Source organism: Leopardus geoffroyi, chromosome C2 (assembly GCF_018350155.1).
Source record: "Leopardus geoffroyi isolate Oge1 chromosome C2, O.geoffroyi_Oge1_pat1.0, whole genome shotgun sequence".
In the NCBI taxonomy this organism is placed as follows: domain Eukaryota; kingdom Metazoa; phylum Chordata; class Mammalia; order Carnivora; family Felidae; genus Leopardus; species Leopardus geoffroyi.
Window position 1 is genome coordinate 41,329,967 of NC_059333.1, and position 25,537 is coordinate 41,355,503.

The 25,537-nt window shown below is 36.0% G+C and overlaps 1 long non-coding RNA gene across 1 annotated transcript in view; it reads left to right on the plus strand.

Annotated features, from left to right (window-relative positions):
• Positions 1–25,537, plus strand: part of LOC123610754 — a 218,544-nt gene that overhangs the window by 54,571 nt on the left and 138,436 nt on the right. The window contains exon 2 of the long non-coding RNA XR_006718285.1: positions 9,452–9,514. This is a non-coding gene — a long non-coding RNA (uncharacterized LOC123610754). The remainder of the gene's footprint in view (positions 1–9,451; positions 9,515–25,537) is intronic.

Genomic DNA, 25,537 nt, shown 5'->3' on the forward strand with positions numbered 1-25,537 from the left:
AGAGAGCTTAATATTGTATCTCTGTCATTAGTGGAATACGATGAATGACTATGGTCCAGGAGATTTAGAGGATGAGGGGTGTAGTGGCTATTTTGGTGAAATAGAGAGAGGTGCTACTGCCTTATAATAGGCCTACAGTATTAGAATTTGTTTAAATAAGAAATGCTTGAGTTTTTGCTATGTTCCATAAATGGGCCAAGAGAAAGAAAGAACTATTAAGGGCCAAAATAGTGAGTAATGTCTCTTTAATGGGTAATGAGACCTCACCTTTTGGAAGCTGGAGGGGAGCTGGCCATATTCACAGGGGTTAATAAGAAATTAGAGACAACTGAGAGGCACATTATGCAAAATGCAATAGAACTTGCTCAGTGGTGGCCTCTGGTAAATTTAGAAACCTATTCACAAAAGCATAGACTTTAAACATCTGTCAGGTCTTGAGAGTACCAAGCTAGCTTATAAAAATTCCAAGCAAGTTAAAATGTCTTGATTTCCTTACCTCTTTTTTTTCTTTTTCTACTGCAACCCCAGAAAAGAAACAAACAGAACAAAACAAAACAAACAAATAAGCAAACAATGGAAAACATTCAGTAGCTCAGAGAAGGAGGACTTTCAGAAGAAACAAAAACGCCAATCATCTTTCATTCCTGAAGTCTGGTGTTCCATCTGTTGAACAAGATCTGAAAAAGTTGAGAATATTCGTCTTTGAAAGAAGTTCAAAGTTTCTATTATTACCTGAGGCTAAATGCATTTAATTGCTGAATTGAGATTGCATTCAGTGATTTAAAGTTGTAATAAGACTTTCTCTTACTTAAAAATGATTTAAAAAACCTTAAATGTGGTTTTAGAGGGAGAGTGGGAGAAAACACAATGCAGCTGCTTTTTATTACACTCTGTGAATACTGGTTATTCAATGCACTTGCTACACATATGTGTAAATTGACTCAAACCATCATTAATATTAATACAAACTGGTAAATAATCTAAATATTCAACAAGGGAGGTCAAATAAATGATGAGATAATCATAAATAGAACTTTACATGGTTCTTAAAGACTATTATTTTATCATAAGATCTTGGGCAACTGTTGCACAATGTATCTGTTTATTTTAATATAAAATTAACATAAATTATTTATCAGAGAGGACTGTAATAATATTTTCCATTGTTCTGGAGGGTGTGTCAATTTGGGCTAAATTGAAGAGAACTGATACTGCCCATTAGGCTTAAGGCTTAAATTTTTGCCTTAAATATATAATATTTTGAGGAGGGAAGGACATAGAAATACACAAATTCAAATGACAACTATCCTATTACTGCCCTATGAATTTCGTCAGGGCAATCAGAATTTACTCAGAATATTACAAAGGATAATAAAATAGTAATGATTGTGATACTGCAATTTTTAGATACTTAGTATCTAGTTGACATAAAAAAATACAGTCTTATAATATGAAAGAGGAACAATGTCTGTGATTCACTGAACAGTCTCTTCTCTGTCAGGGAATACTCCTCAAAGAAGTTCCTAAAAAAGAAAGATTTATTCTTTCTTTCAACACATATTTATTGAGTGTCTATTATAAACCAACCAACAGACCAATTTCTAGGAATAGGGAACCTAACATGCATGGTTTTGGTATAGTAAGAGACCTAGATGTTAATCAAATAATTACTAATGCCTGTAAAATCAACACTATGATAGTGCTATTAAAGACAGCATGAGGTTTTCAGAGATCATACATTAGATTGCTTCTCCATCTTTTGGCTAAGATCAAGTGTAAGAGATCATATATCAGAAAAGCTTCAGTTAGTGAGTGCTAATTCATCAAGTTTTTACATCAGAGAAGTGGAAAGAAGAGCATTGGGGGCTGAGAAAATTGGATGTGCAAAGGCCAGGGTAGAAGGAACTTTACAAAGTGAAAAAGGGTATGTGACTCAACATTTAACACAAGAGGAAGGGTGTTATGAGATATAACTAGAGAGATAGATAGTAAGCAGGCCACACAGGACTTCATAGGTCATTTTGGAGTTTTAAATTTTGCAGTGGTAAACATTTTGGTTATTTAACATTGCTTTTAGGTTGAATATTTTGTTTAAAAAAGTAAAGACAGTAAAGACATGAACTCCAAGTGTTGAAGATTCCTTAGAGAAGTCTGGCAATGAAAGGAAGGAACCAGGGCAGTAGCTGGAAGGTACTGTCAGTGTGATGAGAAGTATTTTCAATTGGCAGAGACATCAGCATACTTCCAAGCCAATGATGGGATTTGTGGCGAAAGATAACGAAAGAAAAGCATCTCAAAATTTTACTATTTTCACACCCACCAAAAACAAAAAGACAATTTTTTCAAGAACAAGTACAGAACAAGTGTATCCTTAATGAAACGAGCACATTGGTGTGATATTTTCATATTCATCAATGTGTTTTTATTACCGGAATTCTATTTTGCTCCCATCTTGTCTTCCCATTTCAGGATGCAGTTATGTGAGTCTAGGAACATGGGTCCAAAAAACAGAAGTTGAACAGTGGCACAACAGAGAAAAAGTTCTGGATTTTTGAGCTCAAAAAATTGTCACCTGAAACTCATAACAGATAATAATTTGAAAATATTTGATTTGTCAGAGATTTTTTTTTTTTTTTAGTTACAAAATATTTTGAAGTAAGGAGGACAGAATATGTATAGATTAAATACAGATTTGGGAATAATGAATACAGATGTAGGTGCCAGTTTTCCCGTGAATTTCATAAAGATCCCATGATCAGAAGAGAAACGCTTAGAGAGGCAGGTTTTGAGAAGGAACTCGTTCCAGAGAAAGGATGTGAAGAAGGCAGATGTCTTGGGGTAAATCTGAAGGAGGAAGAAACTCATAAACAGTTTTCATTTGAGCCCTTGTGACATCAGACTGTTAGATTTTCCTCTACACCAGCAGTCTGGTGATAGGATAAATTATACATATAAAAACCTCCAGAGACATATGGGAGAGATGTTCCTACAAAGAGTCACATGTCGCCGGAGTATTGTGAGAAAGCAGTCCTATTTTCTCTTGCCTTGAGAAAGGCATAGAAGTTTGAGGATAAACTTCCAGGGATCATGAAGGGCAGAAGCTGTTTCAAAACTTGTTTGGTTGTCAGGTTCTAGCAGATATCAATGTGGTACTATCGTTAAGTCACCCCGATGACACATTCAAGACAGTGATGGGATTGTTAACCTCAACAGATACCAGAATGAACAAACTCTAAATCATGTGGTTTTACCTTTTCCAGATTCAAGCTTGATACATAAGCCAGGAGGAATTTGAATGGCACTCTGGGGAAAAGAAGGAGGGGGATCAGTGAAAAATATTGGTTGAATCCTGAAATAATGAATACATCTAAAAGTAACTAGATTAATTTTTATAACCAACTTTGGACTTGAAATATAGATTGTTATAGAAAATAAAGCTGTTTTTATTGAACATCTGAATTTTGTTACTTGCAAAAGTTGTGCTCACTTCATAAGGAATCAGCTACAATTCAAAATTATAAGTCACAAAGTGTATCCTGTGATCTAGAATGTTAGAAATTGAAAAATGATTCATATTTGCCCAGACCTTGAGTAGAGAAAAAAAAATTAATGAAAGTTTCTGTCAAAGATAGGACAAGAGCAAAGGGATCTAGCTAAGTTTTAAGCCAAAAATAAAGCCAGAGATATACATTTGGAAAACCAAGTCATATCACTGAAAGGTGGTGAGGGAGAACTAAAAGATAAATAACATTGGCATATCATTATTAATTGTTTACAAACTAACACACTAGCTGAGGGAAACTTCTGAAGGTAACACAAAGAAAGGGGGTGATGAATGACGATACAATAATCAAGAAACTGGAATTTGACATACATAGTGACTGCTGAAAATTGAGTGAAGATGTGCTTTGGGATAGTGAAAAAGGCATATTTAGTGAAAGCCTACAAGCAACAATCCCATACCAAATTCAAAGTGTACCAACTCATCCTCCTGCCTTCCCCAACTGACATTACTCCCTCTTGACTATACCATTATTCAACAGATAGGTTACTCCATTCAAAAATAAAGTCAATAAAGGAACCCACAGAAGACTTAACCATAGATTGTACACCCCCATGCTCATGTTCCCCAGTAAAAGGCCTGTGGTTTACATATCTGCTGCTAACAAATCAGTAAATTCCCCTGGAGTTACAGGGCTCCCATTAACAGAAGCATCCCCTTGAACAATGGGGAAAGAATTAATCTGTTCTATAAACTCAAAGGTAAATTTTGAGCAATTGAACTATTTTCGTCTTTTGGAATATATAAATTAGGTAATTTGTTCAGTTATTCTTTATACATAATTTGATTGAATTCTGTATTTAAACCATTTTTGCATTTTTATATTCTTGGGGGAAAGCTCAAACCATTTATTTGACTGAGGAAGAGCAAATTAATAAAAAAGTATTGCCATATGCACATTGAAATTTTCTTGAAGTATAGTTGACATACGATGTTAGTTTCAGGTATACTACATAGTGATTGGACAATTGTGTACAATGCACTATGTTCACCATGCTAAGTGAAGTATTCTCTTTTTCTTTAATACTCTGTAAGAAGAATGTGTTTTTCATAACATGAAAAATTTTATCTAAAAGACAAAGTTTAGATGAAAAGTTTTTGGTCAAAAGTATACCAAAATATATATACCAAAAGTATATATATTGCATATATATATAGTCCCAGATCTCAGGGTCTTTAAAAGTTTCTCACTTATACAATTTAACCAGCACATATCAGCGGGTTCTTCTTATCACTGTTGCTCTCCATTACCATTGCAGTAGGGAAAGAGTAGCAGCAGGGTAAAACATGCAATGCCTGAAGAGCTTCCATCCAGAATTTTCACATAACACTTCTCTCCATGCTTAACTGACCAAGGGAAATCACATTGCATGGCCTACTTTCCAGGAATGCAGGGAAAGGCATTCCTACCATGTAACTGGAAGCAAGGAAGACTGAAAATATTTCAAAAATACTAATGATGGCCTCAAGTGGTAATGATTATTTTCACTAAAATGGTAAAAAGGGGGTTAAGAAAGAAGAAATGCATGCAAAAAAACATATATAATATACATATTATATGTATACATTCATATATACACATACATATGTAGCTTCAATATGTATAATGATTTATGGATAATTAAAGACAAGGAAGAGGAAAAACAAGAGTAATTCAGGGATTTTTAGTTACAGTGACTGCAAAAAAAGTACATTAAGAGGACTATAAGACCCCTGAGAATTGTGTAAAAGATGGTAATAGATAATTTGTTTTGGAGAGAGAGTGTGCAACTGCGGGATAGGGACAGAGGGGCAAAGGGGGAGAGAGATTGGATCTTAGCTTCATGCTAAACACCAATCTCACTAAGGGCTCCACTCCAGGCTCTATCCCATGACCCTGGGATCATGGCCTGAACAGAGCTCAAGAGTTGGACACTTAATCAACTGAGCCGTCCAGGTACTCCAGGGACAGATCATTTAATTTTAGATTTACTGAATTCAGTGTAGAAATAACATACAGTTAGAAATTCAGCTGTTTCTTAGGAAAGATTTGGAAGTGACTGATTTGGAGATGGTAGCTGAAACTGTGGACTTAGCCAAGATTCCAAAGCAAGAAAGTGAACATAAAAATGGCTGTGGGCAGATTCTTAGAAATTAGCATAATAGAAAGATGGAGGGAAAAGATGCATACATATGAGTAAGGGAAGAGACACTAAGAGGATTGCAAGATAAATGGGATAGTTCGATGTTAGGACAGACAACAGATATCTTTGGAATGACCTATCATGACAAATGCTGTGAATTTATTCAGCAGGAGGCAATTGAAGGAAAATATTTAGTGTTTTAGGTCAATGGGAATTTCTGAAGAAAGATTTCTAGTAGAGTGGGAAGGACCTATACCAAAAAACAAAGGGTTAACAAGTGCACTCATAGTGAAGAAGTTAATTGTAGTCCTTGATTACAATTTTTTGAAGATGAGGACTATGGAGAAAGTGAGAGGTTTTTAGATGAGAGCTACCATAGATGAGTGTAGTATTACATTGGCAAGGAAAATGAACAAAAATAGAAATAGAAATTGTGATATATAGAAAAGTAGATGATAGAAACTGATGTAATAGTGAAATAAAAATGAAACACACACACATATAGTCCTTAATGGTCCTTGTCCAAGTTTTAATCAGTCCCTGATAGCTATCAAACATTTATCTAGGATATTCCCTTCACTAAATAATTGTTGGCATGAGTGCTAGTCATATGGGCTATAATATAGCCCTTCTTTAACTATTTTGCTCTATCAGTAACTGTGAAAGGTGTGTGAAAATTTCTGACTATAATTTTGAAATTATTTTTATTATTTTTTGAATTTTTCTCATGTAATTTGAGTTTATTCCATTGGGGCATAAACATATTTTTTCCTCAGCAAAATTAATTGTGGTTCTCAGCAATTTTTTAAAAGTTTATTTATTTTGAAAGAAAGAGAGACAGAGAGAGGAGTGAGCGAGAGAGAGAGAGAGACACAGCAGGGGAGGAGCAGAGAGAGAGGATCCCAAGCAGGTTCTGCACTGTCAGCACTGAGGCCAACGTGGGGCTCGAACTCATGAACTGCGAGATCATGACCTGAGTTGAAATCAAGAGTTGGATGCTTAACCAACTGAGCCATCTAGGTGCCTCAGTTCTCAGCAATTTTACTATGATATGCATGAATGAAGCTTTCTTTTTGTTTATCCTGCTTGAAACTTGTCTCATTGTTTAAATCCAGGGTTTGATGTCTTTCATCAGTTTGGAAAATGCTTAGCCATTATTTGTTTGAATAATATTTGTATTCCACTGTCTCCTAGTTCCTTTCGAGATTCCGTTTTTATATAGATTTCTTCTTCTCTATTCTCTATGTCTCCAGCTTTCTGTTTTGTATTTTCTCTTTTATTTTTCCTTGCTTCATTCTGGATCTTTTCTCTCTTTGCTTATGTCAGTTTATTAATTTTCTCTTCAGCTCTGTTTATTATATTTTTCAGTTCTGATTTCCATTTCTTTCATTTTGCAATTTCCAATTATCTGCTAAAATTTCCAATCTTCTCATTTCCTTGAATATCTCAGGAGTAGCCAAAGATTGTGTCTGATAACTCTATTGTTTGTAACTATTTTACATCTAGTATTTATCTTTGCCATTTTTAATGGAGAAAGAATTTGAGATCTGAAATAATCACTTGAAGCTGAGATACATTTCCTCAAGGACCTTTCTTCCTCAGTTCATTTTTAGAATATAGGTCTTAACAGTCCCATCCCAGAGCAGGTAGTTATTACTCTCTACTTGGTGAGCTCTGAATTCACCAACCTCCTAAATACCTTTTTTTCTGAAATTCAAAGACATTTTAAAGGAAAATTAGCCACAAATGCTGGATTCACATCTCTGATTTTCTGTGTTCCTCTGAATCTTGGCCTTATTATTTTCCCTTGCCTTTTAAATTCTACAAGTACATTTTTTTCAAGTATATATATATATATATATATATATATATATATATATATATAATATGTATTTTTTATTCAAGTGTATATATATGTATATATGTATGTGTGTGTGTGTGTGTGTGTGTGTGTGTGTGTGTATAGTGATGTCAAGTTTTCTCTCTCTTCACTAAGGTGATTGTTTCTAATTAACCTGGTCAGCCATCAAGAACCAGCAGAACTAAACCCCTATGCTGAATTTTAAAGAAACATACAGATGTGAGCATCAGCTAGATTGTGAGATATTTTTAGGACAGAAACTCTAATATATTCACTGTCATTACCAATTTGTTACATAGAAAACAATAAATAAGTATTTAAAATTGAACATTAGCTGTTCTCTTAATTTCAAGTACCTTCATTTAATAAGAAATTTGAGGGTTTTTTCCTAGATACTTCTGCTTACATGATTCTTCTTTTTGACTTGCAATCATATGAGATAACTTGCATTTTTTTTTGCTGCCTATTTACTCCATCTAGATTTTTCCTGCAATTATGTCATCACTTGCTAGCCAAATTTATACTGGATTTCAGATTCTTGTTTCCAGCTACCCCTACCCTCATTTTGCCCATCTGCTCAGCAGCCAACTGCTTAGACTAGTCTCCTTCCTACTTGACACCTATTTTTTAAATCTGATAACTACCCTAAAATGCACTTATAGTGAAGGTTAGAGACAAGTGTTTATTTCTATAGCATTCTTTTTAAATTCAGAGATCTTAAAAATAACTGGATTGAGAGAAATTTTTAAATAATATAAGGCATTATTCTTATATTTCAGGTTTCATGTTAATTGTTTAGACATTTGAAATCTGATTTCCTTTCTCAAGGCCATTTTTATTTTCAGTTTGCAGGGCATGTCTGAGATTCTGTGAATTTGGGACAGGTTATAACTTGAAATGACAGGCAACACAGTATGATTTAACATTTCAGAAATAAAGATTTGTTATTACTGTTGTTTTTTAACTTACATGCCTTGTGAAACTTGTTAATGAGAAAGTTAATTGTTTGATTGGTTAGTTCCCTGGGGTCTGTGGTCCGTTTAATGTTTGTGAACTGGTTTGTTTTAAAAAGAAAAACTAAGAAACTATTGCAAAGTTATAGGTATCCATGAAAAATTTCTTATTTCAATCTATATTGAATGCTGTGTAAACTTTAAGTATTACAATATGATAAAAACAAAATATTAACTAGAGAAGGCAAAGACTGACAAACATATTTTATCATCACAGGAATCACTAAAGGTTTAGAAACAATTTGTACCTTTGAAAAAACAGGTATCACATAGTAGTTTACTAGTAGGATAACCTTTTGAATCATGATTTATTTTTACCTGTATATTTCTTTAAGCCAATCTTTTCCAGAAATGTTTTTGAAATACCTTGCCATTCAACATGATTATAATAATCAAAGTCATCAGTAGCAATCTATTATTACATTGTGCAGAACCCTTGACTAAATGCAGAGAAACATCTTTTTAAATGTTCTCCTGGAATAATTAGTTCATCCTACTTAACATTTTACCTTTCATTGGCTCAAATGGAAATAAGAAGGTAGAAATGTACATAATGGGATGATTTCAAACTCTTGAAATACATTCAGCAATTATCTCTGAGTGGTAGGTTAATGTGGTATATTTTCCAAATTAGCCCCCAAGGTGGATCAAAATGAGCAAAGAATTAATGCACATTTAAGCCCACCCAAATTAATTGTCCAGTACTTTTAATTGAAAAATACAGATTCTAGTTGTGTATTAAGTTAGAAACATGTGCTTCCTTATGAAATTACAGGTAAATTCTCCATATATAAGCTCAAAATGGGAAAGAAAAAGTTAGTAAGAAGTTACTTTACTGATGTCAAGGAACAAACTCCTTACTGAACTTTGGAATTTTCCTCTTCACTTTTAGATGGAGTATCTGAAGCTGGACCAAAGAAATATTGATTAAATTTACCTGGGAGAAGCAAATCAGGTACATTTTCTTCTGTAATTTGGAAAGCAATAACATGCTTTTGGACTACTCTAAAATTCAATTATCGATCTGCATAACTAAACTCTCTCCAAATGATTAGATCTATAGAGTGGCAAACCAAATCAAGGATAACTAAAATAAACAGAATTCTCTGTCACATAGTCATTTTATGTACATAAATTTGTTCTTTAATTGTTGCCTTTGGGAAATTCTTTTACAGATCCAGAGAGAAAACCCTACAGACTAGCCTACCTATTTCATTTAAACAAAGTAAGAAAGACAAATTATCTTTTCTCCCACATAAGAGAGGAAGATGTTCTTTCTTTCAGCAAGAGTGACCTATCATTTTACTGAGTTGGAGATGTCTTTGTGATCATTCTATCTCGACGCACCCATTTTTGTGGTTAAGTGCACATACTGAACATCTGTGATTTACTAACTGATAAATACCGTTTCTAATACTGAGTGTGATAAAGGACAGAACCGTGCTCAACTGGTAGAACGTGTTCTTAAATGTCAAAATGAGCTTGAAAAATACAAACAGAATATGCTTATCTTTTGTCACAATCTGAGTAAACAGGCATGAGTTTTATAAAAACAGTCATAGAAACGAAACAGAAGCAGTGAGACCAAGACAAAACGATCTACGTCAGAGAATTAAAAACCAGCACAAAATAGTCTTCTTTTTAGAAAGATGCTAATTAATGGTCTCTTTTGTTTTTAACCAAATCTGTTTACCTCTAGAGAGAGGGAGCTATAAAAGGAAAACCTCATCGATATTACAATAAACAGAAGGCCTGGAGAGTAGAGATTTGCCAGCTAAGATTATGCATCAATATGCCCAGAAATTGATGTTGGCATAACTGGGGGCAGATCCAAAGACCAGTGCCAGAGGTGGCGCAATTATAATAAGATCAGATGAAGGGGTTCATTACGCTCACAAATGGTGAAGAGATGCCTGTCTCTTTTCTTGTTATATCTCCTCTATCTCGATTATGCACTTGGGAGCTGGTGAATACAGTTGATAGAATCAGGGAAGAAGTACTCCCAACAACATATTTGGAGCGAAAGGAGATTTTCAGAGAAGTCTAGAAATCTACACTGGCATTTTGATGGGATTTTTTTCAATGGAATAAAAAAAATATATATGGTAGTGCACCCATGGTAGTACAAAGGAAAACTCTGTTTCATTTGCCTATCCTTTATCACACAAGTTAAAACCTATCAAAACAAAAAAGTAGGTCCAAACAGGCTTATAAAGTAAATCTTAGGTTTCTTATCCTTTTTTATAATTTTAGTAGTTAATAACCTATTTCTCAAAATGGGTCATTACTTGTATAAGGCTACAATACAAACTAGAAGTACAGAGATGACTATTGTATCTATGCATATATCTTAACTACACATATATCAATTATCTATCTATTATCTATCTATCTATCTATCTATCTAAATATTTGGCCAGTTAGCACAATCAGGCAATCAGTTTTTCTTTTAGCCTTTATTTAAAAACAATTTTGTTTTTTTTATTAATTTTTTTTTCAACGTTTATTTATTTTTGGGACAGAGAGAGACAGAGCATGAACGGGCGAGGGGCAGAGAGAGAGGGAGACACAGAATCTGAAACAGGCTCCAGGCTCTGAGCCATCAGCCCAGAGCCCAACGCGGGGCTCGAACTCACGGACCGCGAGATCGTGACCTGGCTGAAGTCGGAGGCTTAACCGACTGCGCCACCCAGGCGCCCCCAAAACAATTTTGTTTTAATGTTTATTTATTTTTGACAGAGAGAGAGACAGAACATGAGCGGGGGCGGGGCAGAGAGAGGGAGACACAGAATCCGAAGCAGGCTCCAGGTTCTGAGCTGTCAGCACAGAACCCGATGGGGGGCTTGAACTCACAGACCACAAGATCATGACCTGAGCCGAAGTCGGACGCTCAACCAACTGAGCCACCCAGGCGCCCCTATTTTAAAAATTTTTTAAATGTTTAGTTATTTTTGAGAGAGAGAGAGAGAGAGAGAGAGACCGAGTGGGAGAGGAGCAGAGAGAGGGAGAGAGAGAAAATCCCAAGCAGGCTCTGCACTGTCAGTGCAGAGCCCAACGTGGGGCTCCAACCCACAAAGCGCGAGATCATGACCTGAGCTGAAATCAAGAGTCAGATGCTTAACCCACTGAGCCACCCAGGTGCCCCGACTTTTAGCCTTTATTTAAACAGAATTAGTGTATAATATGATTATGGCAATGGGGGTTTTTATTGAGGTATGATTTACATTCCTTAAAAAGCACAGATGCTTGAGTTTGACACATTTTGATAAATATATAAACCCACATAACACCAACCTCAATCAAACTATATAACATGTCAATACCCCAGATATTTCTTTACTTTCTCTCTCAGTTAAATCCCCCTTGCCTAACTCTATACACAACTACTTTCATTTTCATCATTATAGATTTGTTTTTGTTGTTTTAGAACTTCTCATAAAGGGAATAATACAGTCTATATACTTTTGTGTTTGGACTCTATTGTTCAACATAATGTTTTGAGATTTATTAATTACTTTTTTGCTATAGTAGGCAATTATTTTTATTGATGACTATTGCTAAGTATGATATGAACTTACCACTGGCAAGTGTTTTTCTTGCAGGGCTTCTTATCCCCAATGTATTAGGCTGACAATGGGGAGAACTGAGTTCTAATCCTGTCTTTATTACTCACCCATTTTGCTAATTCATGCATGTCCATTCATCAGGCTAGACCACATCCTCATCTGCCCATTTAAAGAGTAGTGCTAAATGATCTCTGAATCTATTTCAATTCATATATTCTATGTTTTCTTGTTCATGGTTTTTAATAGCTGAATATCATTTTAATAAAGAACTATTTCTAAATTACTAGCAGATGCATTAATCTTAATTTAGTGACTGTCATCTTCAACTCAGTTGCTAAACAACAGAGTTATTATTTCTTCTCTTCCTAAGATTAGCTTTTCAATATTACTCTAAAGGGAGGAGAATAAATGGTGTGCATCCGGTAATAACTCCTAAACTTATCGTTCGCTACTTTGATGCAATACTTTTAGTTCTTGCTAAACCACTTGGATCAAACTGCAATGTACTTCACCCATCTCTGTCTTCAAAATTCCCCATATCTTTTAAAGATACACTTCAATTGTCACATTTTCGATAAAACATTCTCTAAGTAGTGAAGTGAGGAGTGAGTGAATCTCTCACCTTTGAAATCTTATTGCATGTTATATCATTCTTTCCCTATTTTAACCGTTTGCTCGCTCATTCATTCATTCATTCAAGCACTATTTCACGTGTCTAGACTGTGATAAGTGTAAGGGATAGAAGAATTAACAGAAAAGATAAAGTCTCACTCTCCTGAGCTTACATTGTAGTATGGCAATCATGAAACAACCATGCTCAGTTACAAACAGCTAGTACTCTGAAAAAAAGAAAATTACTGATACTACTATGCTGCACAACAATAAGATCTGGTCTAGTCTTGGGTGGATCTGGGGGAGATCCTACGACAATATGATCTTGAAATTCAAGTCTGAAGATAAGATTTAAGCATCTGAAGGTGTGTGTGTCTGTGTGTATGTGTGTGTGAGAGAGAGAGAGTGTGCATGTGTGGTTGATAGTGGTGGATAGTGTAGACAGAGTGAATTGATTTCCTGGCACAGTAACCTGTATCAGAAGGCAACACAACACAGTTTAGAAATCCACAAGATTTTGAGGTGCCTGAGTGGCTCACTTGGTTGAGTGTCTGACTTGTGGTTTCGGCTCAGGTCATGACCTCACAGTTCATGGGTTCGAGGCCCATGTCGGGCTCTGTGCTTATGGTGTGGAGCCTGCTTGGGATGTTCTCTCTCTCTCTCTCTCTGCCCCTCCCCCACTTGTGCTATATCTGGCTTTCTCAAATAATAAAAAATAAACCTAACAATAAAAGAAATCCACAAGATTTTGAAAAGTAAGGGTGAGAAAATTGTGAGGATAGCTAGAAAGAAACTAGAAAGAGGTAGACAAGTACAAGACCTTTTACAATATTAGAGACTCTTTTTAAGGGTTTGGTTTTTACCTTATGAGCTTTTCACAGGGTTTTAAACAGATCAAATACATAGGTTTAGAAAAAGAGTTTTGGACTGAATGTGCACATGAGGAGGTCATTGGCTGATGGATGACAAATGCAGTTGTCCATGTTGATGAGAAGCCCATGGAGAGTGTTAAGAGTGAGAAGAGGTGTCAATTTTGAGACTTCAGAATCTCTCCAAATAAATGTACATTTAAATGTATTGTAGATATTTGTAGAAACATCTCATTAGCTCCTGTTAATTTTAAGATAATGAGACAGAATTAAAATTTTTTAAAGTGTAAAGATTTAAATCTAAGCAGTCTTGTGTTCATATTAGGACATTTTCCTTTGCTGGCTGTGTGACCTTGGACAATCTGCTTAATTCCTATTTTTCTCTTTTTTTTCCTCCTTAAAATGCAGATAATAATAATTCTACTATGGGAGTCTTAAGAATCAAATGATTCTTATATGGAACAAAGAGAATAATGCCATGCACAGTCTATACACTGATACCTGTTAGTTTCTTTTGTGTTCCAATTTTTAACAACACAAGGCAGAGCATGGATCTTTAAAGAAAATATTTGTTTCTTAAATGTAAGGAACGAAACAGATGAACATGGATGGGGGAAAAGGCAAACCATAAATCCAACTCTCAATTATAAAGAACAAACTGAGGGTTTCTGGAGGGAGGGTGGGCAGGGGGATGGGCTAAATGGGTGATGGGCATTAAAGAGGACACTTGCTGTGATGAGCGCTGGGTATTATATGTAAGTGATGAATCACTAGACTTTACACCTGAAATTAATGTTTTACTATATGCTTTTTGATTGTTTGTTTTAGAGAGACAGCACAAGCAGGAGAGAGAGGTAGAAGGACAGAATGGGAATCGTAAGCAGGCTCTAGGAGGAGCTCCTCAGCGAGGAGCCCAATGAGGGACTTGATCCCACAAACCTGGGATCTTGGCCTGAGCTGAAATCAGGAGTTGAATACTCAGTCAACTGAGCCACCCAGGCGCCCCTACACTATATGTTAACTAACTGGAATTTAAGTAAACATTTAAAACAAATTTCAAAAGTAAAGTAAATATTTGATAAATAAGTATTGAATAAGTGAGACCCCTAATGAAGTAACAGAAGATGGAACCATGAAAAAAAAGACCCAAGTGAACACAAAGTGATTACAAAAATTGTAAAATGAGTGTATGAATTCAAGATTTTTCTTTTAATCTTAATTATAATGTGCCATATATTAATACAGTAGGACCCATAGTTTAACTGTATTGGTCTCAGTTTATACATCAGCCCTGATTTCCCCAAGGTCTTTGTTGCTTCTCTGGTTCTGGTCGAGTTAGGAGCTATTAAGGGTCTAAGATTTTACCCTGACTGCAAACTAGTAAGCAATCCTGCTATGGATTCATATGCACATACCGACAAAAGAACACAAACACCCTGGGTCAAAGTCACAGACAACTTATTACTCACTGAAGAAAAGGTTCAGCCAGAGTAATACCTTGCATTTGTTCTTCATGGCCATGGTCCCACAGGGCAATTCCAGGAGGGCCAGATGTTTTAGGGGCACATGCAACACGTTGCACCACAGATGAAAAATCTTATGGTTAGAAGATGGGAAGATTTTATATGGCTACTGGCATATCTGCTCATCTTCCTCTCCAAAAAAAAAAAAAGAAAAAAAAAAACAAAAAAAAAACCAGATTATTTCTTACCTTGGAATGTAACAAAATGTTCCCAGAGTGGAAAAAGCAACTTACTACCCTCGAATACTCTGGAGTCCGTATCTTTAGGGAGACATTAGTTTCCAAAGCATGTATATTACTCAAACATGTCTTTGTTCCAAAGGCCAAAATGAGGGAGAAATCGAAGAAATCCATAGAGGATTGTTGTCCAACAGATTTTTTTTGTTTTTCCCTGAGAGGCCCCAGGTACCAAGCCCACTCTTCCAGTGGTTGGAAAGCCATGGCTGCCATCACAGTCACCTTGTTTTCCAGCTCACCCTTTTTGCTTACCTTCCAAAACTAGGAGGGTGGCATTTCCTCCTCTGCTCACTCTGAGGTGGGTTGATGGCAGCTGCAGTGTCTGTGGTTGAGATACTGGACACATTACAGGTTCTGGCCATCTTAGAAATAACACAACTCAGAAAAGTGGCCAACTTTGATGCAACGAAAGACTTAAAAGAGAAAAAGTCATAGGGCACCTGGGAGACTCAGTCAGTTAAGCTCTCGGCTCAGGTCATGATCTCAAGGTTCTTGGGAGATCAAGCCCCATGGTGGGCTTTGCACTGAGAGTGCAGAGCCTGCTTGGGATTCTCTCCCTCTCCACCCCTCCCCTGCTCTTGTGTGCTCTACCTCAAAGTGAGAGAGAGAGAGAGAGAAAGAGAGAAGGCAGCCAATCAATTTTTGACCCTTCCGCTTCATGGATAGACTCTTTCTGGAATAGGTGGTTGTCTATGGCCTCTCAGGAATCTTCTAGTGACTGAGAAGCCAGCTGTGATTTCTCAGCAATGACAATTCCCAGTATTTGTGTTTTCCTTCTTCCCTGTCTCACTTCCATTGTCTGCCCTTTTCATTCTCTCTTCCCCTGCTCCCTCCCCACAATAAACCATTTCATACCAAAAAGCTCTGAATTAGGCGAAATGTCTCTTTGCATTTACATCTTCACTTTTTATTTCCCTAAACCAAGTGCACTACTCTCAAGCCTGGATGTCCAGAGTCTCACAGGATGGTCACATGCTCTTGGGATTTCCCTTCAGTTCTCTGTACTTTTCACATTTCCTTACCTCACACCTCTGCATGATATTCTTATGTAACAGGCTAATTGAAACATGAATGGTCATGAATTCATGCATGAAACTTTCCGAAGAAAAAAGCTGATTTTGGGAAACAAAATCTTATTTCAATACAAAGACTTTACTGCTAATAGCAGTTAGTTTAGGTAGAAGGATAATTTAGTAGATAGATGAGTTATTTACATCTTAAGTCACACTATGTAGGCAACATTCTACTTGGTCTATTTGTATATAGTCTTCCCTTGGTATGAAAATATTCAGAAAATCCAAAACGAGCATTTGTGATACTTTGGATAATTTTAATATTGATCTGTCTCTGAATACTAACTTAAGTATGGACATACTTATTCCTTAAATAATTCTAAGGATCATTACCACCTCTGTAACAAAGTTTTTATTTTTAATTTAATACTTTTTATTTTATTATAATTTTTAACAAATTATATATATTTTCAATTGCTGTCCCCTATATATTGCCATAATTATAATTATAATGGTAGTTAAGTAATGTGCTTATGCATTAAGTTCAGTTGTCTATAATTAGGTGTAACAGTTAAAGTAAGTCAACATAATATGCTTTATTTCATATACTCCATAAACAGATAATAGGTTACCAGACAGTATGTTTGAATGAGGAAATAAATTATTATGGAATATCTCTGTAAAAAAGGTGGTCAATTAAAAAATAAATCTGGCAATAATAGCGCCATAGGAATACAGGAAGTAGTAAATATTTCTAGGGATAGTGAGGCCATGGTAATGTCATGTGCTCAGCAAACTTGTTTTCTTTTTCTGTGCCCCATGGGAAAAAAAAATCAACTATAATTTCTCAGGCCAGATATCAATTATTCTTGGACTTTGTGGCAGATACCTGGGCAGTGGAATATTTGGCATAAGTAAAGATATAATTTTTAGCCTTGATCATAAAATGTTTCATTCGGTCATACACTGTTCCTCTCTCCCATCAATGTAGCAGTTTTTGAAGACCTCTAGATAGAGACATAAAATTATATAAACTTCATTCCTTATATTTACCCCAGAAAGAGAAATTTCCAGAAGAGCCCACCCATCTTCATTAGACTATGGCCAGAAAATAACCTTTTATTTTGTTAAGCTACAGGGCTGTTTTTTTTTCCTCCAAACAACTAGTTTGCTTATCCTAGTATAAGTAGAGTTTCTATAATATGTGTAGGGAGGAATGGTCAAATTGAAGAGTTATTGTCAAAGAAGTATTGACAAGATAAAGGATATTTCATCTGGTGGAGTGAAAAGAAGTGAAGAAAAAGGAGAAATCAGACAGCTTCAACTTCTAAAATATCAGGATAACAGATTCTCCTACAGACATGGAAAGTTTGTGAAGAAAGACTGCTTAAAAATATGTCACTTTGGGGTGCCTGGGTGGCTCAGTCAGTTAAGCATCTGACTTTGGCTTAGGTCATGATCTCACAGCTTGTGAGCTCAAGCCCCACACTGGGCTCTGTGCTGACAGCTCAGAGCCTGAAGCCTGCTTTGGATTCTCTGTCTCCCCCTCTCTCTGTCCCTCCCCTGCTTGCATGCTCTCTCTCTCTCAAAAATAAACATTAAAAAAAAATTTAAAAAAAGTATGTCACTTTTTGTCACCTGAAAGGGACTAAGTTCCAGAATCAGAAATTCCCGTCTCTGTGGTGACAAATGATCTATGTGACCTCGTTAATTAGTGCAAAAAGACTTGATTAATTATGGTGTATATAGCTTTAAAAAAAGGATATTCTATGTGTCTGGAGGGAGGGATCATTTCTGTCTTCTATGTAACTAAAATATAGTAATACATGTAGAGAATATATAATTTCTATTTCTAAATCATAAACCACGAAACAGAACACTCATTGAGAAGAAATGTGGTAATTTTTGCTTTGTTAAAGAGACGATGTTCTCAGACTAAATAAATCTGAGTTCAGCTGACTCAGTACTCTAAGGGTGAAAATTTATGTCATCTATGAATTTACTTAACTATACTACGTTAAGCCAGCATTTATTTTCCATCTTGTGTGTCTTTGTTTCAAACGAAATCATCCACGGTGTGAAATTGGTAAATTTATTTGATTTCTCTGAGCTTCAGTGAACTCGTCTGTAACAAGTATAGTTATCTGTTTTACAGGATAAGAACAGATATGAGAATTATCTACACTTAGGGGGCTGCCTAGGTGGCTCAATTAGTTAAGTATCTGCCTTCAGCTCCGGTCATTTCCCAGTTGTGAGTTTAAGCCCCAGTGGGACTCTGCTTTCTGCGCAGAGCTCACTTCAGATCTTCTGTAGTCCGTTCTCTCTCCCCCTCCCCCACTTGTGGTTTCTCTCTCTCTCTCTCTCTCTCTCTCTCAAAAAAAGAATTATTTACACTTAGAAAAAGGGAGTCCGTGTTTTTGTATAATATTGATGCAAAATTCGAATATATTATGTATATTGTGTTACCTTGATCAATCAGTCCAATAACATGAATAAAAAAGAAAAAAATTACTTTAGAATCACATGTTCTTAGAGTGTATACTCGTTCATAATGCTCATGTCTTACTTTTCTAAGTGTTAATAAAATATTTTTATCATGTCAAATTTATTATCAGTTATATGAATTTGCTTTTTAAAAAATTGTGACATTTACTTGTTTTGCGCCATGTTTTCCAACATCTCACCAATATCACTTATTGTCAGAAGTTCACAAGGAAGTTATACAGAGGAGTCTCTCCAGAAAATGCACGATGTTTATTATCGTGTCTTTGATTCTAAAACTCTATCAGTAAATGTTTGTTTCTTAACAATACCAAATATCTATTTCTGGCTCTGCTAATTGTTGTCTTCATTCTGGAACACAGGCAGATGGAGTAGTGTTTATCTGGGATATTGGTGGTATTATGGCAGATAGATAAAAAAAAACAAATACTTAGGAAGCCATGTGCTAGATGACAAAGTTCCTTTCCAGAGTGACATACGAATTCCACTGGCCAAATTACATATACACTTCTGGGATGCAATTATGCACATAAAGCTTCTATAAGAAGTATATCAGACTAGGAGACTTGATGATTCAGGGCAAGGTAATATAATCCACCACAGAAACTCATGTATGTTAATGAAGAAATTTAATTTAGTTGTGGAACTAAATTTAATTTAGTAATAGAGACAAGGAAGGAGTAGTGAAAGAATATTAAATACTAATTATGTAGTTCTGGCAATTTAACCTCACTGACCCTCACTGACCTTTACTTACCTGTAAAATGGGAATTTTAGTCTCCAGCTCCTAGAATCATGTTAAAATAAAATGTGTTAATAAAACTAAAGTATATAGAAGTATATAGCATAGTAACTAGAGCTTTGTTAGGACTCACATGTTAGCTATTATTATCTTTACTTTTACTTCACTATTTTAATGTAAGAGCATAATAACAAAATATATTTAAATTAAAATTATTAAAAATAAATCTATACCTTTTTAGTAGTGTATATGTGTTGTGTTTGTTTCCTCCACACCTCTCATTTCATCTTCTTCTGGTAAGCGACCTTAATTTTCCCCTGGGAAAGAATCCCTCCTTTACTCTCCATTCATGCCTTTGGAAGGGCCATCTAATCATCCCCCATCCTCCAGGAGCTTGAGGAGAGAATGCATGGTTTGATGAATCCTGTCATTCCACTGTCCAAAATGATTAGCTTTCCAATGGGCATGTGGCTCAGGCCAGGATAATGAGCATAGCTTCCTGGGCTGCATTTGAAAATAAATATGAAAGGGAAGCTATCTTCTGCTGAAATTCAAGTCAGGAAGACAAAAATCTAGAACTGTGTCCCAGGTTTGGGTACCTGGGAAACAGATTTTGAGCGGGGATATGTTCAGGAAGTTTATTGTAAAATACTCTCAGGGTCAATAAAATAAAGGGAGTGTTTTAGTTTGTTCAGGCTAGTATAACAATACAATCATAGTCAGGTAACTTATAAACAACGGAAATTAATATCTCATAGTTCTAAAGACCGGAAAGTCCATGATCAAAGTGCCTGCATATTTGGTATTGTGCTAGAGCTAGCTTCTAGCTCACAGATAGCATCGTTTTGCTGTACTTTCGCATGGTGAAGGGGGGGCAAGAGAGCTTTTTCTGGCCTCTTTCATTAGGGCACTAATCCCATTGATGAGGGCTCCATTTTCATCACCTAATTACTTCCAAAAGGCTTTACTTCCTAATACCAACACCTTGGGAGTTAGGATTTCGACATGTAAATGCATAGGGGACATAAACATTCAGACCATACCAGGGAGTGAGGGAAGTAGAATCAGGCAGAGGGAAGATTGAGTTGGGATGAGCCACAAATGCCTCAAATGACCCTCCAGAGCTCTGGAACTTTCTAAAGGGCCACTTCAGGCAAGAAGCTAGGGCCTTTATATTCCTTGTGGAGAAGTTATTGGATGCAGGTGGCCTCCAAGGAAAGGCAATGTGCTTGGGAAGGTAGATCTCCTCAGATGTGCTCAACTCCTGGAAAGGGACTCAGTTGCCATGATCAAAGGAGGAATAAATATATCAAACTTGAAAAGATAATCTAATGCAACAGGTTTTTCATGCTTGCTCTGTTTTCAACAGGGATCAAAGTTTCACAGAGAAACATAGCTGAGAGACTAAAAGTGAGCACTCGACACTGTATTTGTGCTCCTGGCTCTAGCCACTCCTGAATTACTTACCTTTAGACTTTTTCATATTATCAACTTGAAAATATCCCATCTGTTTTTTTTTGTGTGTGGTTTTTTTCCAGTGATTTTTTTTGTCATCAATGGAGACATCATTCGTTCATATCATCTTCTCTTTCTCAAAGTTTTATCTCTTTCAGTTTATTATACTCATACTTTATAGAATAGGAATATCCTGAATGAAACTAAGCTGAAGAGGAATATCAGAAAACGTGTTCTTTGAAATCTTGTGAAAAAGAGTTACTCATAGATTATAATAGTTAATGGCCTGAGCAGGGTTGTAAAACTAAATTCTGTCTTTCATAGATGGGCATTGTTAAATATATTGCTCTTAATGAGAGGGAATAAAGATGGACAATAAACTTCCTGAAAACTGAGTGAATTTAGGACAAGGCAGTGATTTTTTTTGAGAATAATGACAATGTTTCCCCATTCATGTACTAAACAGTGCTGTATCTTCAGGTCTCAATGAAAACTCAAATGCTTTGGGTGTCCAAGTATTACTTTAAAAAAGAAAAAGAAATTGCTCTAAATATAGTGCATCTCAGAAAGAAGAATGATGTGACTTGATATTTAGAACTGTGTCTCTACTGTGTGCCATGCTTTGTAAGTTAAATGAGCTTAGATCTCAATTAGTAAAATTGCTTATAAGTATACAGGGCAAGAAAACTACATGACCAAATATAACACTTCCTCTACGATGGCTTTTAAAAGCCAGAATTAATTTCACATTGTCTGTGATCAGTTGATCACTGCTTCAGGGCAAAAGCTTGAGGTAATGTAAATTGTAATGATAGACACTATACATTTAGTACTGTTTGACAAAAGCGGTATATTAAATCAAAGTCTGACTTTAGAAGAAATATTCCAGCTCCAGGTATTTTTGTTTTTCATGCACATGATATCACTTGTTTCAGGAAGCTATTAAAAGAAAACAGTGGACAAATTTGGGACCTGGATAAAAGAGTACATTATTAACAGGGAATATCATTGTAATCATTAATTACATTTACTTTAGTGATCAGTAGTGAGTCTCAATGTTACAAATGTCAGTGGTTTTAAAGAGAAAAAGAAAACAACTAAATGTTCTAAAGCATCTGGTTCAGGCCAGTCTGCTTCAGTAGGCTCAGACCTATAAAAGCTGGGAAGGTTGCAAGTAGGTATCGTACTTAATTTTCTACTTTGGTTAAATGATTTAGATTATTGTTCTAGGCACATAGAAGGTATAGTTGGGAGCTACATATTATAAAAGTCAAGTTCAAATGTGCTTTCCTAGCCAGATATTTTATCTAGGTAAATATCTTATTTAAAAAGAAAGAAAAGAATAGTTTAAAAAAATAACAAATAGTTACATATCAGATACTATGTGCCAGGAACTTAGCAAAAGACTTTAGAAATACTAATTCATTGAATGTGCATTGTAATTTTAGTTAATGGGTGCTCATGTCATTCCTCCCCCAAATGAAAATGAGGCATCTGTGGCACAGTTTAAATAACCTGCTTACGCTCCCAAGTGCAGACCTGGATGAGCCAGTTTGGACCCAGAGAAGTCTCTGTATTTACTCAGATACGGAGTTCAGCTCTCTGACCACTATGCTTTGAAAGGCAAGTTTTGTTCTCTTGAACCAAAATGTGAATATTATTTGCCCATTTCTACTCCAACTCACAAACCCAAGTAGAAATTACTAAAAGAAGTAAGGAATTACTAAATTACTAGAAGGAATACAGTTATGTTCTTCTAGAAAAGATTCGTAGGAAATTACAGTGAGGACATCCTCTGTTGTGGGCTTTTCTCTATTTAAAGCAAGAAACTTAGAAAAGCTTTCTCATTGCTTAAAGTAGGATGGTGAACTGATTTCTATAAAATATGTTTTAATCAAACATTAGAGAGTTCTTGATGCAGAGGGTAAACAGTTCATATATATTCAAATGAAAGGAAAGGAAGAATTCAGAAAAAAAAAACAACTCTCCTAGAAATATGAAAAAAAAAAAAAAACTCTCCATGATAACTATAATTGACTTTTAAAACATTCTTTCCTATCAAATATGTTTTTCTGTGGAACAATACAGTCTTCATCAAACAGTATGTACATTGAGTTGAAGAGTATATGAGGCTCCTATTTCTTTCCCATAGCCATTTTACATATATTTTTTTTAGATTGCCCTAATTATTTGAGACACTATGATGTGTTATTTGATTGTCTAGTTCCTTTTCTCTCAAGTTTTTGTTTGCTAACAGCCGCTCTCCAACTACAGCTAACAGAGGGACATTGTGCAGAGCACATCTACTCGTCCGGTGCTCTGATGGGCCTGGGGGCTTACTAGACACCCCTTTGCTTATCTTGCCCTGCAGAGGCTTTTCCTTCTCTCAAGCCAATGCCTCCAATCACCTGATAACAACAAGTAGGTACCTGTTTATCATGCAGTATATTTTTATATTTTAAAAATATTTTTCTCGATTAGCACTCAAATCCGAAACAGTCACCAATTCCAAGGCAAAGCAGAGTGTCTGCTTCACTAATTACATTTTCAACTCTTTTCTCTCATTGTGCTTCCTTGTTTGTAACTTTTGCTGTTTGTGCTTTTAATTTGTAACTTGATGAGACTACATTTAGATAGCTGTATCAATCTAAATTTGTACAATTTACATCATTTATGAAAGGATTATTTTGGATTTGTTGTCAGTCTCTCTTTTTTATGTATTCTTTTTTCAAGTTTATTTATTTTATTTTTGAGAGAGAGAGAGAGAGAGCACAAGCAAGGGAGGGGCAGAGTGAGAGAGAGAGACAGAGACAGAGACATAGAGACAGAGAGAGAAAATCCCAGGCCGGCCTTGTGCTGTCAGCACAGAGCCCAACACGGGGCTCCAACTCATGAACCCGGAGATCATGGCTTGAGCTGAAATCAAGAGTCAGACACTTAACTGACTGAGCCACCCAGATGCCCCTCTTTTATGTATTCTTGCTATAAGCACCTTTCTTTCTATAATCTATCAACCAATTACTTTTCTCCTTTTCAATTAACTCTCCTGATAGAACCCAGTGACAATATACCATCTGGTATCTGCTCTTCTTCTTCTTCTTCTTCTTTAAATTTTCTTAATGTTTATTTATTTTTGAGGCAGAGACAGAGCGGGAGCAGGGGAGGGGCAGAGAGAGAGGGAGAAACAGAATCCTAAACAGGCTCCAGGCTCTGAGCTGTCAGCACAGAGCCTGATGCAGGGCTCGAACCCACGAACCATGCCCACAAACCGTGAGATCATGACCTGAGCTGAAGTTAGATGCCCAACCGACTGAGCCACCCAGGTGCCCCAGGCATCTGCTCTTAAACACATACACCCACAGCACCAGAAAACATTATCCAAGTTAGTCAGAGATTTGTTGAAAAACAGCAATAACCAATTCTTGGAACTTTTATTATTATTATTATTATTATTATTATTATTATTATTATGAATGTCCTTCCTCCCAACCTGAACAATCCAAAGCCCTCTGATGTACTGAAGTATGGGAGGCAGAGGCGCCCCGCAGCAATGCCCAGACTACCTAGAAATAACCCTGTGATGCCTTTTTCTCTCTCTGTCTCTGTCTGTCTGTCTGTCTGTCTTCTCTCATCTGAATGCTCTCTCACCTATGCGCAGAGAAAATGGGAGCTCTACGAGTCTATCTCTGAACAGGTGTCTGAAGTCTTTGACACAGTTTCCCCAGGGGAGAAGGATGTTCCCTGAAACTTGTAGTAGAGACTGAAAATATAAATTCTGAAGTGTCTAACATACTTACTGTGTAATGTTCTGCAAAGACGTGACTCGCTAAAGCATTCAGCGGGGACTAATTTTGCAAATCTCAAAGCTTCCCCTTGCATCTTGTGCTAACCTGTCAATATTCTGATATTCCTAACAGCTTGCCTGAAGCAACTAGCACACTCTGGACTTGAGCAGCGATTGCAAAGGACATTTAACTTTTAACTCAATTCTGGGATTCAACTGTCATTTATGTGATTAGTTAGACTGACATTCCTGAATGGTGAGCTCTCGGGATCATCAAAATTTAATTTTCTTTAGGGATAGAACACAGGAGATTATGTTCAGTTTATTAGCTCTGACCCTTTACACTTAGACAATTATCCAGTTTAATTTGGCTTATGGACTACATAATTCATGTGGCCTGGTTATTATGTACTTTTTTTTTTCTTACGGATGCTACTTGAAATGCCTGAATTAGAGGTTCTCACTTCCTTCACTACTGCAGAAGTAGCATCCTGGACGGGAAGCAGAAGAGAAGAAAAAAGCAAGAGGCAAGAGATAGTTTTATTTTCAAACAAAGAAAAGTTCAGATGAAGAAAGAAAAAGAGATATGAATTATAAAAAAAAAAACCCTTAAAATAATACTTATATTCTTATTGCTAGATCTTATATTGAATTTTGTCTTAACTCTTAGCTCTGG